At 34.8% G+C, this 13,722-nt stretch overlaps 1 pseudogene; it reads right to left on the bottom strand.

Moving 5' to 3' along the window:
• Positions 1-2,776: 2,776 nt before the first annotated feature.
• On the bottom strand, positions 2,777-3,449 carry LOC138167275 (vacuolar protein sorting-associated protein 29 pseudogene; annotated as a pseudogene).
• Between the last annotated feature and the right edge of the window lie 10,273 nt (positions 3,450-13,722).

Raw genomic sequence — 13,722 nt, 5'->3', positions numbered from 1 at the left:
TGCAGTAGTTTCTATTAATATTGATGTTGAATGACTGTACATGTATAACCAATATCAGAATGCTTTCTGTATTGGGGAGGAGAAATGTAAAAGAGGGAGGGAGAAAAAAGTTATCACTCAAAATCTTACAGAAAAATAAAGTACTATTAAATGAAAAAAATATTAATGCTGATTTTTAACATATTTTTAACTTGGATAATTCTATTTCTTACCGAATCCATATATTATCTGAAAAAAATTTCAAGTTGGTCAGGTTTTTTTTGTCTTTTCTTTTTAAAATTGGCATCAGCACTCTGGCAGAGATTAGGTATGGACCAATAAGTTATATCATTTACCAAGATAAAATCAAACTAGCTATATGATCTAGACATAAAGAGAGACATTTCAAGAAAATTTGAAGAACATGGAATATGTTACCTATTAGACCTATGGATAGGTAAAGAATTTATGAATAAACAAGAGATACAGAGCAGTGTAAGGTGTAAAAGGGATAATTTAGATTACATCTAAATTCAAAAAGTTTTTCTTATAAATAAAACCAGTATAGTCAAGATCAGAAGGAATGCAGAAAATTGGGAAATTTTTTATAGACAGATTCTTAGATAAAGGTTTCATATCTCAAATATATAAAGAACTTTTCAAAATATATAAGAATATGAGTGATTCTCCATTTGATAAATGGTCAAAGGATACAAACAGGCAGATTTCCAATGAAGAAATCAAAACAATTTATAGTTATATAAAATGCTCTAAATAATTATCGATTAGAGAAATATAAATTGTCTTGAAATATCATTTTATACCTGCCAGATTAACTAAAGTGATAGAAGGGGAGAGTGACAGATGTTGGAGGGAATTTCAAAAATTTAGGACACTAATTCATTGTTGGTAGAATGATCCAACCATTTTGGAAAGCAATCTTGAATTATGCTCAAAGAGTTATTAAATTGCCTATATCCTTTGATCCAGCCCATACCGCAAATAAGTCTGTTTTCAAAGATGATTAGAGAAAAAGGAAAAGAATCTTTATGTTCTAAAATATTTATAGTTGCTCTCTTTGTGATGGCAAAGAACTGGAAATTGCAGAGATACCCATCAATTGGGGAAATGGCTGAATAAGTTGTCATGTATGATTGTTATGGAGAAGTACTGTGCTATAAGAAATGATGAGCTTGATGTTCTTAGAAAACATGGATCAGGGGTGGCCAAGTGGCTCAGCAAGTAAGAGTACCAGTTCCAGTGTTGGGACGACCTGGAGATCAAATCCCGGGCTCAGACACTCAGCACCACACCCAGAAATAACTGGCCGTGTAACCTTGAGCAAGTTACTTAACCCCGATTGCTCAAAAATAAAAAAAAAAAGAAAACATGGATCAACTAGCATGAAATAGTGAATAGTGAAATGATCAGAACCAAGAGAACATTGTGCATGATAACATTATTGTTTTAACAACAACTTTGAGTGACTGTCATTTTGAGTATTATAAATACCCAAATAAACTACAAAAGACATATGAAGGAAGATGCTATCTGCATCCAGAACTGATGAATAGAAGTATGTATAAAATGGTTATACACATTTATTTAATATTTGTGTCAAATGGTAGCCTTCTCTAAAGCATGGGAGAAGAGGGAAGATTGAAAAGGAGAAAAAAAGAAAGTTATATGATAACTTTATTATATATTTATAGGAAATAGCAAGTTGTATATAATAGATTTGTAGTTTCATGTACAATCATTGGGACCTTGGTCACAGTTCCAGGGCAGAAAAGAGTCCTTATGGTCATTCAAAAGCCAGAACACAGGCCAGAAGAGTAGTAAACACACCTCCTTTTAGATCATACCACCTTGGAAGAACTGAAAGCTTACAAAACCCCAGAAGTAGCTGCAAAAAACTTGAAGCTTAGGACAAGGCCCCTCCATCTTAGAAGCAAAATCCACTTTAGTATAAAATTTAAAGTTAAGAAATAGGCAGGACAATAAGAAAACAACAACAAAAAAGATCCTGACCAAAGAAAGTTACAGGGAAAGTGACAAGGGAAGATAAAATAACAAATTCAGAATAAGACAACAAAGTCAAAATTGCTAAAATATCTCAAACAAAAATTGGTCTCAGGCCCCAAAATAATTCCTTGAAAAGTTCAGAAAGGATTTAAAAAATAAAATCAGAGAGGTAGAGGAAAAATGGGAAAAGAAATTAGTGGTGCAAAAAATTATGAAAAGAGAGTCAACAACTTGGAAAAGAGCTTCAAAACACACTAAGGAAATTAGCACCTTAAAAGCCAGAATTGTCCAAATGGTAAAAGAAGCATAAAATTCAGCTTAAGAGAACCTTGGACCTAAAGCAATTCCAAAGGATTTATGATGGCAAATGCCATCCACATCCAGAGAATGAAGCATGGAGTTGGGATGCAGAGTGAAATAGATTTTCTTTTCTTTTCTTTTTTGTTTTGTTTTTCCTTTCTCTCTTTTTTTTAAGTGAAAGGTGTTTATTACAGTATAAAGAGGAGGACTGTGTATACAGTGAGGCAGTCTGGAACTCTTCTATTCATGCACTATGTTGGTAACAAAGGCTTGAATGTTAACATTGAAGATATTTACAGTTAAACTTTTTTTTTTACATACATCCATTTATCATGTGGTACAAGTTATTCCTTAGAAATCATGTCCTATAAACTAAATACATTCTTATAGTTTACAATAAGCTTGTAGCAAATTATGTATCACCAAATAAGATGTTAATTTTTTAATGCATAATACTTTAAAAATGTCACAATTCTGTGGCTTCTGAATGTTTAATTACTTGATTCGAACAAGGGAATGGAACCAAAAAGATCATCAAGAGGCCTGTTTTAGGATTTTTTATATTCAATTCGTTCTACTTTCACATCATCTCCAATTAGCTGATGCACGTAAGTAACAACTGTAGATGCCTGGATATCCATCAATACAAATGAAGGAATGATGTTTGTTTCCAGAGCATTATATGCTCTGGTGGCAGATCCTGGAGTAATGTAGAATTTATTTTCTTGTTCAAAGGCCTCAAATTTGTGTGTGTGTCCTAAAATGAGAATGTCCACATCAAACTGCCTTTGTAGCAATGCTAAGCTAGCCATATCGCCCCATGGAATTACTTGATGTCCATGGATCAAACCAATTTTGGACTGCCCAACAATCACCACCTTCTGCTCTGGATAATTCATATTCTCATCGAAGTCTTCTCTAACAATGTGAACATCTCCAGCTAGAGTCTTTAGATAGTCATAACTTTCTGTGGTGCAAAGGTTTCCAGTGCAGAGTATGTGCTGAATTTTTCCAGGTACCAGTAGTTTTTTGAATTTAGCTGGAAGACTATTGCATCGGTGGGGGATGTGCAGATCTACTAATACTAACACCAATCTGTGCCCAGCCATCCTGTCACCGGCCCCGCTCCGCCACAGCAACCGTCTCCCTGTTTTTCCTTTCTCATGGTCTCTCCAATTCATTATAATTCTTCTCTGCAATGTGCCTAATGTGAAAATGTGTTTGATAGGAATGTATGTTTAGAGCCATATATTTCATGCCATCTTTGGGAAGAAAGGCAGGAGGGGGAGAAAATTTAAAACTTATGGAAGTGAATGTTGAAAAGTAAAAATAAATAAATTAATATTTTTTAAGAGAGAAGAAAACCTTAAAAAGCAAGATTGGCCAAATATAAAAAAAAAGATGTATAAAAATTAAATGAAGAAAAGAACTCTTAAGAAGTAAAACTACCCAAATGGAAAAAGAGATACAAAAGCTCACGGAAGAAAATAATTCCTTAAAATTTAGAATTGGGGAAGTGAAAGCTGATGACTCCATTGGACATCAAGAAACATTCAAAAGAAAATTAAATGTGTGAAAAATAGAAGAAAATGTGAAATATCTCATTGGATAAACAACTGACCTGGAAAATAGATCCAGGAGAGATAATTTAAGAAATATTGGACTACCTGAAAACTGTGTTTAAAAAATCTATATGTCATCTTTTAAGAAATTATAGGGGTGGCCAGGTGGCTCAGTGAGTAAGAGCACTGGCTCCAGTGTCGGGATGACCTGGGGATTGAATCTGGGCTCCAACACTTAGCACCACAATCAGAAATAACTGGCCGTGTAACTTTGAGCAAGTTACTTAACCCCAATTGCTCATAAGAAAAAATAAAAAGAGAAATTATAAAGGAAAATGGCCTTGATATGCTAGAATCAGAGAATAAAATAGAAATGGAAAGATTTCACTGATCATTTCCTGAAAAAGATCCCCAAATGAAAACTGAGGAATATTTTAGTCAAATCCCAGAACTCCCAGGTCAAGGAGAAAAGATTGCAGGCAGCCAAAAAGAAATAATTCAAATATCATGTAACCACAGTCAGGATCACACACGATTTAGCAGTTTCTACAATAAAATGTCAGAGGGCTTCTATTATGATATCCCAGAGAGCAGAAGAGCTAGGATTACTACTCAGAATTACCTATCCAGCAAACCTGAGCATAATCCTTCAGGGAGAGAAAGTACATTCAACGAAACAGAGAATTTTTGGCATTCCTGATTAAAAGACCAGAGCCGAATGGAAAATTTGACTTTCAAATATAATTGTCAAAAGAAGCATGAAAAGGTAAAGGGAAATCAGAAAGGATTCAATAAGGTCAAACTGTTTACTTGGGAAGATGATACTTGTAACTCCTAAGAACTTTCTCATATTTATGATGGTTAGAAGAAGTATACATAAACAGAGGGCATGGGTGTGAATTAAATATGGAGGGATGATTATATAAAAAACTAAAATTAAGGGATGAGAAAGAGTAACGCACAGGGAGAAAGTGAAGGGAGAGGTAGAATGAGGGTACATTTTCTCACATAAAAGAAGCATGAAATAGCTTTTACAGTGGAGGGGAAAATAAGGACGGTAGAGAGGGATTGCAGAGAAATTTAGTCTCATTAGAATTGTCTCAAAAAGGGAGTAGCATACATAATCAGTTGGGTATAAAATTTTATCTTGCTCTATGGAAGAATATGAGAAGAATAAGATGAGAGAAAGGGGGGAGACTGATAGAAGGGAGGGTGGATTGGGGGAGGTGGTGGTCAGAAGCAAAACACGTTTCAGGACGGACAGGGTGAAAGGGAAAGAGAGTAGGATAAACAGGTGGAAATAGAATGGAAAGAAATCATAATGGTGAAATTTTTTACAAGTTTCTCTGATAAAGACCTTATTCCTCAAATATGTGGAGGATGGAATGAAATTTGTAAAAACCTGAATCATTTCCCAATTGATTAACGATCAAAGGATATGAAGAAGGAGTTTTCAGATGAAGAAATCAAAGCCATCTATGGTCATCTAAAAGTACTCTAAATCAGTGTTGATTAGAGAAATGCAAATTAAACTAACTCTGAGCTATCTCTCCAAATCTCTCCTATTGGCTAAAATGACAGAAAAAGAAAATAACATGTTGGAGATGTGGGGAAAATAAAGACATTAACGCACTGTTGGTGGAGTTGTGAGATGATTCAACTATTCTGTAGAGCAATTTGGCACTATACCCAAAGGGCTATTAAACTGTATATGCCTTTTGACCTAGCAATACCACTACTAGCTCTGTATCCTGAAAAGATAAAACAAAAAACAGAAAGGAAAAGGACCTATATGTACAAAAATATTTTAGCAGCTCTTAAGCTGATGCCCATCAATTAGGGTTTATGATTATGATGGAATGCTATTGTGCTATAAGAAAGGATGACTGGGATGCTCTCAGAAAAACCTGGAAAAATTTACATCAACTAATGCAAAATGAAATGAACAGAACCAGAAGAACACTGTACACAATCAGAGCAATATTTTATGATGATCTACTATGAACGACTTAGACAATTCTGAAGGACTTACGATGAAAAATGCAATCCATCTTCATAGAAAGAACTGATGGAGTTTGAATATAGATTGAAGCATATCTTAAAAAAAACCTTTTTTATGGCCTGTGTTTTCTTTCACAACATGATTAATATGGCTGTATGACTTGCATTACTGCACATGTATAACCAGTATCAAATTGCTTGCCTTCTTATCAGAGGGGAATGGAAGTAGGAAGCTAGGGAGAGAATTTGGAACTCAAAGTTTAAAAAAAAAACTAATATTAAAATTGTTTTTACATGTAATTGTGGAAAAATAAAATATTAAATATTATGTTAAATAAACAATCCTTAAAAGAGATAGCAAAATATAGTATTTGCTATTTTAGGAGGTTTTAGGGGAGTTTGTCTCTCTTATTGTCTCTCCATCCACCATCTTGTCAGAAGCCATACTATATACATATGGAAATTGTCCATATATTCTATATGATATACATATGGAAATTGACCAAGATAATCAATTAAATGAAGCTTTTTCATTTGGTTCCAACTGGCCTTATTTTTCCCTCAAAATTAATCCCTCTTCTGGACTTACTATTTAGGGAAACACTATTTTCTTAGATAAGTAGATTTACATTGCCAATGTCCTTCTTAATTCCTCCTTACCAAAAAATACAGTAATTTGCCAAGTCTTGTAAATTATTTATCTCTAACATCTTTTAGATTCCTCACTTTTTGTTTACCCACATAGCTACAACCTTAGTTCAGACTTTCATAAATTCTTGTCTGAAACTTCAATAGCCTTTTAAAATAAGTTTTTATTGATGAAAAAAATTCTTCCTGTATTCCTGACTCACCTCCTCTCAGAGAATCATCTCATGTAACAAATATTGTTTTTAGAAAAAGAAATGAGGAAAAATCACTGTAACAGATATTGATCTATAACACTATATATATAATCATTATAATTTATATTGATCTATAACAGATATTGATGTTGTAAAATTTTGAAAACATGTGTAACATTTGTGTAAATCCTACCTCTGCAAAGGAGAAGTCTGTGAATGTATTCTTGTGTCACTTTATTTTGGAGTCATATTTATTCTTTATAATTTTGTAACAAATGTTTTTGTGTGTATATGCTGTTTTTTCCTTTTACATTGCTGTGGTTATTTTGTATATTGTTTTCTTGGATCTACTTTACTTCACTCTGCATCAGTTCATGTAGAATCCTATACTTTTTGGTATTTTTTACATTCATAATTTCTTACATTATAGTGATATTCCATTACATTCATGCAGTGCCACAATTTGTTTAGCCACTCCTCAATCTATGGGCATACATTTTGTTTCTAATTTTCTGCTATTACAAAGAGTGCTGTTATAAATATGTTGGTGCATGTGGGAATTTTTATTTTTTATTTTTTATGAGCAATTGGGGCTAATAACTTGCTCAAGGTTACACAGCCAGGTGTTTCTGGGTGGGTGCTAAGTGTTGGAGCCCAGATTTGATCCCCAGGTCATCCTTACACTGGAGCTGGTGCTCTTACTCACTGTGCTACCTGGCCACCCCTGCATGTGGGAATTTTGTTATTATCAATAGCCTTCTTGGGATATAATGGAATCTCTTGGCCAAAGGGTATCAGAATTTTAGTCTATTTATCTGCATAATTTCAAATTGCTTTCCAAAATAGTTGTGCCAATTTACAGTTCCACCAACAATGTACCAGTGTGCCCATTTTCCCACAGTCTGTTTAATATTGACTAGTCCTGCCTTTTGTTATCATTACCAATTTTCAGGGTGCTAAGTGAAACCTCAATTTCAATTTACGTTCCTTTTATTATTATGATTTGGAGCATTCTGACATGTTCATAATTTTCAATTCTTTTAAAAAAAGGTTTATAATCTTTACTGATTTATTGGTCAGTCAGTGACTTTTGGATACACACACACACATGCACACATGTGTATATACATACCTACATATATTTCAATTATTTGTTTATCTTGGACACTAAACACTTATCATAAAAAATTGGTGCAATATTTTCCCCCCATTCAACTGCATCCCTTATCCTAGGCACATTAATTTTGTCTATGCAGAAGTTTTTTGTTTTCATGTCATCCAAGTAACTGGTTTTATCTTTTGTAATTGTTTCTATTCTTTGGTTAAGAACACATCTCCTACTCATCCATGTGGGGTATATGAGCTGTTTCCCTTCTAATTTTTATAGTATTATTTTTAATATTAAAGTCACATATCCATTTAGAATGTAGTGTGGAATATAGGGTAAGATGTTCATCTAACCTCAATTCATGTCTGCTGCTTTCCAGTTTTCCCTGTAGTTTTTTTTAATAATAGTTGTTATTTCCTAAGTAATGTATGTATTTTTTCCCATGATCAAATTGTTTCTGATTCTCCCTAGTCTAATTTCTTCTGTTGACCTACCACTCTATATTTAACCAATACTGGATAGTTTTGAGGACTATTACTTTATAATTTAATTTCAGATCTGGAAATGTGATTCCCCCTTAATATCTATCTCTTTTGATAATTTCCCTTGTTCTACTTTTCTTTCATCAATGAATTTATTCATTACCTTAACAAGTTCTTACACGTGATAATTTGATTGTTATTTCATTAATAGCATAAATTAATTTTGCTAATGCTATATTATATCAGCATGACCTAACCACAATTGCTGAGAATTTCTCTGGCTATTTAAATTCCACTTTTTTTTTTCTTTAAGGAACACTTTGTAATTAAATCTATACAAATTTTTAGTGTTCTTTAGTAGCTCGATCCCCAGATACTTTATACATTTTCTGTTATTGCTTTTGAGATTTTATTATTGCTATATTGAAACGTAGTTGATTTTTGAGAGTTTACTTTCTAGACTGCAGCTTTACTGAAGCCATTATTTGTTTTAATTAGTATTTTTGTGGATTTTCTAAGTAAAACATATTATTGGCAATTAGGGATAGTTTTATCTCCCCTGCCTATCCCTATGCCTTTACATTCTTTCTTTTTTTTTTTTTAATCTTTTTTTTCAGGGTAGGTCACCTTGTGCTTCACCTTGAGCTCCTTTGCATTTTGGAACACATTATTCCAGTGTTTATTTCAGTTTCTGGGAGGTACAGAATAGTCTTGTGTTATTTAAATTTCCTGTCCTCAGTCACTTTTTATATTCTTTTTATTTCATTTGGCTTTGTTGTAACATCATCTTGTGAATTTTTAAACTTTGTTTTCTGACTTTTTCTATTTAATCAGGTTGGCTAAAGGTTTATTACATTTTTTTCAAAGGACCAGCATTTAGGGTTGTTTTTTTTTTTTTCTTAAATCAGGTCTATGACATTCCCTGCCTCCCCCAATTGTCTACTTCTATAATTTTCAAGATATCATCTGTGCTTATTTTAAAACAAAGTTTTTGGGGCAGCTAGGTGGTGCAGTGAATAGAGTACTGGCCCTGGAGTCTGGAGGACCTGAGTTCAAATCCGGCCTCAGACATTTAACACTTATGAGCCATGTGACTTGGGCAAGTCACTTAACCCCAATTACCCTGCATTCTCCCCTCAAAAAAAGCAAAAAAAAATACCCCTAAAGTTCTCTCTGTCTGTCTGTCTGTCTGTCTGTCTGTCTGTCTCTCTCTCTAGGACCATACCTTTTACTCTGTGGGCCACTTTATTTTCCAAAAATTTGGATTTTTTTTCATAGTTTTCATGTTTTTCATGTAGCTGTTGATTATTTCTATGATTTGTTCTTTGACCCACTCAATATTCAAGATTTCACTGCCTCCAATTAGGCTTTTGTCTTTTGTTTGTGCTCCCTAAACTGCTTACTTTTTTCATTCATATCTAAAGGATGTATTTAATGTTCTTGCCTTTTTACACTGATTTGCAATATCTCTGTCCCTTAATGCATGATTAATTTTTGTAAAAGTTTCATGTGATAAAAAAGATGTTTATTCTCCAGTGGTTCCTTCAAGAATGTGTTAGAAATTTTTTTAAACTATAAAATTACCAATAATTTGTTCAATTATGCATTTTCTCTTTTGCTTGTTTTTCTGTTAGAAAAAAAGTTCTGCCAAATTGAGAGAGAAAAACTGAAGTCATCTTCCCTTATTTTGTTACTTTCTCTATATTTTTGCAACTCAGTTAGCTTTGCCTTTATGAATCTAGATGCACTGTCACTTAGATCACTCAAGTTTAATATTAGTATTGGGTGATTTTCTAGGGTTCTTTTAGTGTAATGTAATTTCCATGTTTATTTCTGGTAATATTATGAATTTTTAACTTTGTTTTGATATTAAGATTTCAGTATTTGCTTTTTTCAGGATTCACTTGATAATAGTTAATATTTATGTAGCATTAAAGTTTGCTAAATTGTTTACACATATTATTTTAATCTGATCCTCATAATAACTCTGTGAGGTAGACACTCTTATTTGAACTTTTTATATTTGAGGAAATTGAGACATTGAATGAGTTAACTAGTAAGAATCTGAGGTAGAATTTGAAATTCTTCTGACTCAAAATTATGAATTATTTTTCATTATACCACCTACTTGCACCTGATGCACAATATATTTTGTTTTAACCTCTCATTTTGATTCTATATGTGCCTTTTAAGCAGCAGATTATGGGATTTTGTTTCCTTATTTAATATGTCACTCTCTTTTTATTGGATAGTTTAATCTATTTACATTTAAAGTTATAAGGATTAGGTTTGGGCCTCTAGTTTTTCTTTAAATTTGGATTTATTATTGAAAAAAAGAATTTATTTTGTTTTGTTTTGTTTTGGGCTTTTTTAGGTCAGTTTATAGTTTGCTGAAGTTGTTGTTGTTCAGTCGTTTCATTCATGTCTGTATCCTTGTGATCCCATTTATGGTTTTCTTGGCAAAGATACTGGAGTGTTTTGCCATTTCCTTTTCCAGCTCATTTTACAGATGAGGAAACTGAGGTAAACAGGATGAGATGACTTCACCAGGGTCACACAGATAGTTTCTGATGTCACCTTTGAATTTAAATCTTCCTGTCTATAGGACCAGTATTCTATCTACTCTGCCACCTAGCTGTTCTATATACTTGTTTACCCTTAATTTAATCTTTTTGTTCTTCATGAAATTAAAGCTCCCAAAGTACCACTTTTAAATTTTATTTTCCTATCCATTTCTATATCATTGCCTTTGTACATCTTGCCCCATCATCCTCCCTCTCCCCACTTTTTTCTGTTGTGTTGAGGCATTTTAGATAAGTATGAGTACTTATCTAAATATCAGAGGAAGTAATGAGGATAGAAGCATTACCAAAGGGTATATTACTCTCTGCCCCAAATCATGCAGACCAATTCAGTCCCCTTCTTTTTCCATTATCACCCCATCTTCTTGAAATCTCATCTCTAGTTAATTTTTGCTAACATTTTGTGCCCTTGTTTCCCCCTGAAGTGAAGATATTTTCCATGGAGGCAAAATATTTTCTTAGACAAAGAGGTCTTCCTGTATTCTAATTCCTCCAAAATTACACCCAATATAAGGTGTCCATCTCCAGTTAGAGGCATATACCACTTTCCTCATGGGGATAATCTTCAGTGAGACTCTACCCTATTATACAGAATTATTTTTCATTTATTTTTCCTTTTAAAATCCCTCCCTTTTGCCATTCTTACCCTTTTTATTTGCTTTTTGGATGGCAATTGGGTTAAGTGACTTGCCCAAGGTCACATGGCTAGTTTTTGTGTTAAGTGTCTGAGGCCAGATTTGAACTCAGGTCCTCCTGATTCTAGGGCCAGAGTTCTAGTCACTGTGCCCCCTAGCTGCCCCTTTTGCCATTCTTCTATTTTTTCTCTAGCTTTCCTTCTTGCTAAGAGAATACAGGAGTCACATTTCCCTTGTTTTTAACCTACTGATTTGATTAGGGTACATCACACACTTTTTATCCTACATTTCACTTCTTCCCATCACTGTATCTTCCTGTTCTGTTTTAATCACATGAAATACATTGATTCATCTGGTAGAGTGGAACCACAGGCTAACAACTACTCTCCCCTGTCACTCCTTTGTCTTTAAAGTCATCTTTCATTGTATCTTCATTTATTTTCACTTTAAAAAGATCTCTGTTTTATGAGGCAAGAGGGCTTCTCTATATCAAATTTTCCCCCATTCCAATACATCTTCCACATAGCTGCCAAAGTCTTTTTCCTAAAGTGAAGGTTTGACCATATCACCCAGTTACTCAGTAAACTCTAGTGGTTCCCAGTAGATATACTTTCAGATATAAACTCTTCTACTTGTCAGAACTGTGCATGGAAAATGCAACAAGGTTCTGAACCCAATGTCAGTTCATTCCCCTGTAAATTCTTTCTGACCAGTTATATGACCTTACTATCTCTGAGCTGAGGGCTCCCAAAGCTGTAGCTGCCACTATCTCAGTTACCTCTGTCAAGATAATTGGAAATGCTCTATTTTCAAGAGCTAAGACTCACCAAGCAGGCTATATCCTGAACTTGGCATAACAACAATCCTTTGTGCTCACCTCTAGCAAAATCACATAATTATTGTATTACTTTGACCAGCACCAGGTGTTCTCTGAGCTCAGACAAGCACCATTCAAGTACCTATGTTTTGGGCATGAAGCCCTGCTATGAATCAAACTTGTGTCACTGTTGCTGTTACCCTTTGCTGTGAGGGCTACAGTTCACTGTGTAGCCATTGGTATCCCCACACTGCCTCAGGTTCCCCCCATGATGGGTGGGGCCATGGCATATGTGTCCTTGCTTGCAAGTCATATCCCTTACTTTGAAATTCAATTTCTGTTTGACTCCTGAGGCTACTGCCTGTAGCCTGTTCTGTTTAGCTCCAGACACACATAGATTAGAGGTGGGTTCAGTCTGGTTGACATTAATTGGTGTCAGAAATGGAATTGGAGAGGGATGGAGCCAATATGGTGGAGTAGAAGCACAAATTTGGTGTGAAGTCCCGCTTCAGTCACTTCTAATACATGTAAATTTTAGAGCTACAGAACCCACAAAGTGACACAGAGAAACAAATCTCCCTCTGAAGGCAGCCTGTAAGGCCTACAGGACGGGTCTATTGCACAGTCCCTAGTGAGCCACAGGGTTCTGACCCAAGGGCAGCCACAATCAGTGGCAATGAGAGCAGATTTCAGGAGAGTAAATCACCAGAAACTGTGGTGATTTCCAGACTTCTCAACCCATAAATGCCAAAGTTAAAGTAAATGTTCAGTGGGGAACTCTTTTGGAACAGGGGGACAGAAAAATGTTGTCTGTCCCCTGCCCCTGGGGTGAGAAGTGGCAGGGGCATGGTGGCGGCTGCAGCTTATGTAGCATGGCTGCTTCCAGAGCTCCTGGCCTGCAGATTGTAGGGGGACTAAGCTACTATTCAGAGGGTAATTGGTCTCACTTTAACCTGCTTGGATCTGTATTGTGGTCTTGGGTGGTGGTCTTGGGGTGTGTGGGCAGTGTGCCAGAGCTTGTGGGGGCACTCCTAATAGCTCTGGCAGCTGCGAAAACCCCAATGATTTGGGACAAAACTTTCTCCATTCTGGAAGCAGAGCTCTACCATGGCAAAGATCTGAAAAGTCAATTAATTGGCTGGCAATATGAGCAAGCAGAGGAAGCACAAACAGACCATATAATCCTTTTTTGGGGAACAAAAAGGATCAAAGCATAGAATGGGAGGAAGATAATTAAGTCAGAACTCCTGCCTCAGAAGCTTCCAAGAAAAATATGAAATGGTTAAAGGCCATGGGGTAGCTCAAGAAGGATTTTGAAAATCAAGTAAGAGAAGTGGAGGAAAAATTGGGAAGAGAAATGAGAATGATGCAAAAAAAAATCATGCAAAC

Source organism: Petaurus breviceps, unplaced genomic scaffold, assembly GCF_028583685.1.
Source record: "Petaurus breviceps papuanus isolate PSGF00001 unplaced genomic scaffold, PetGlider_PUasm1.0 229, whole genome shotgun sequence".
NCBI lineage: Eukaryota > Metazoa > Chordata > Mammalia > Diprotodontia > Petauridae > Petaurus > Petaurus breviceps.
Note: the sequence above shows the minus strand (reverse complement) of the source record. Positions and strands in the feature narration are given on the sequence as shown.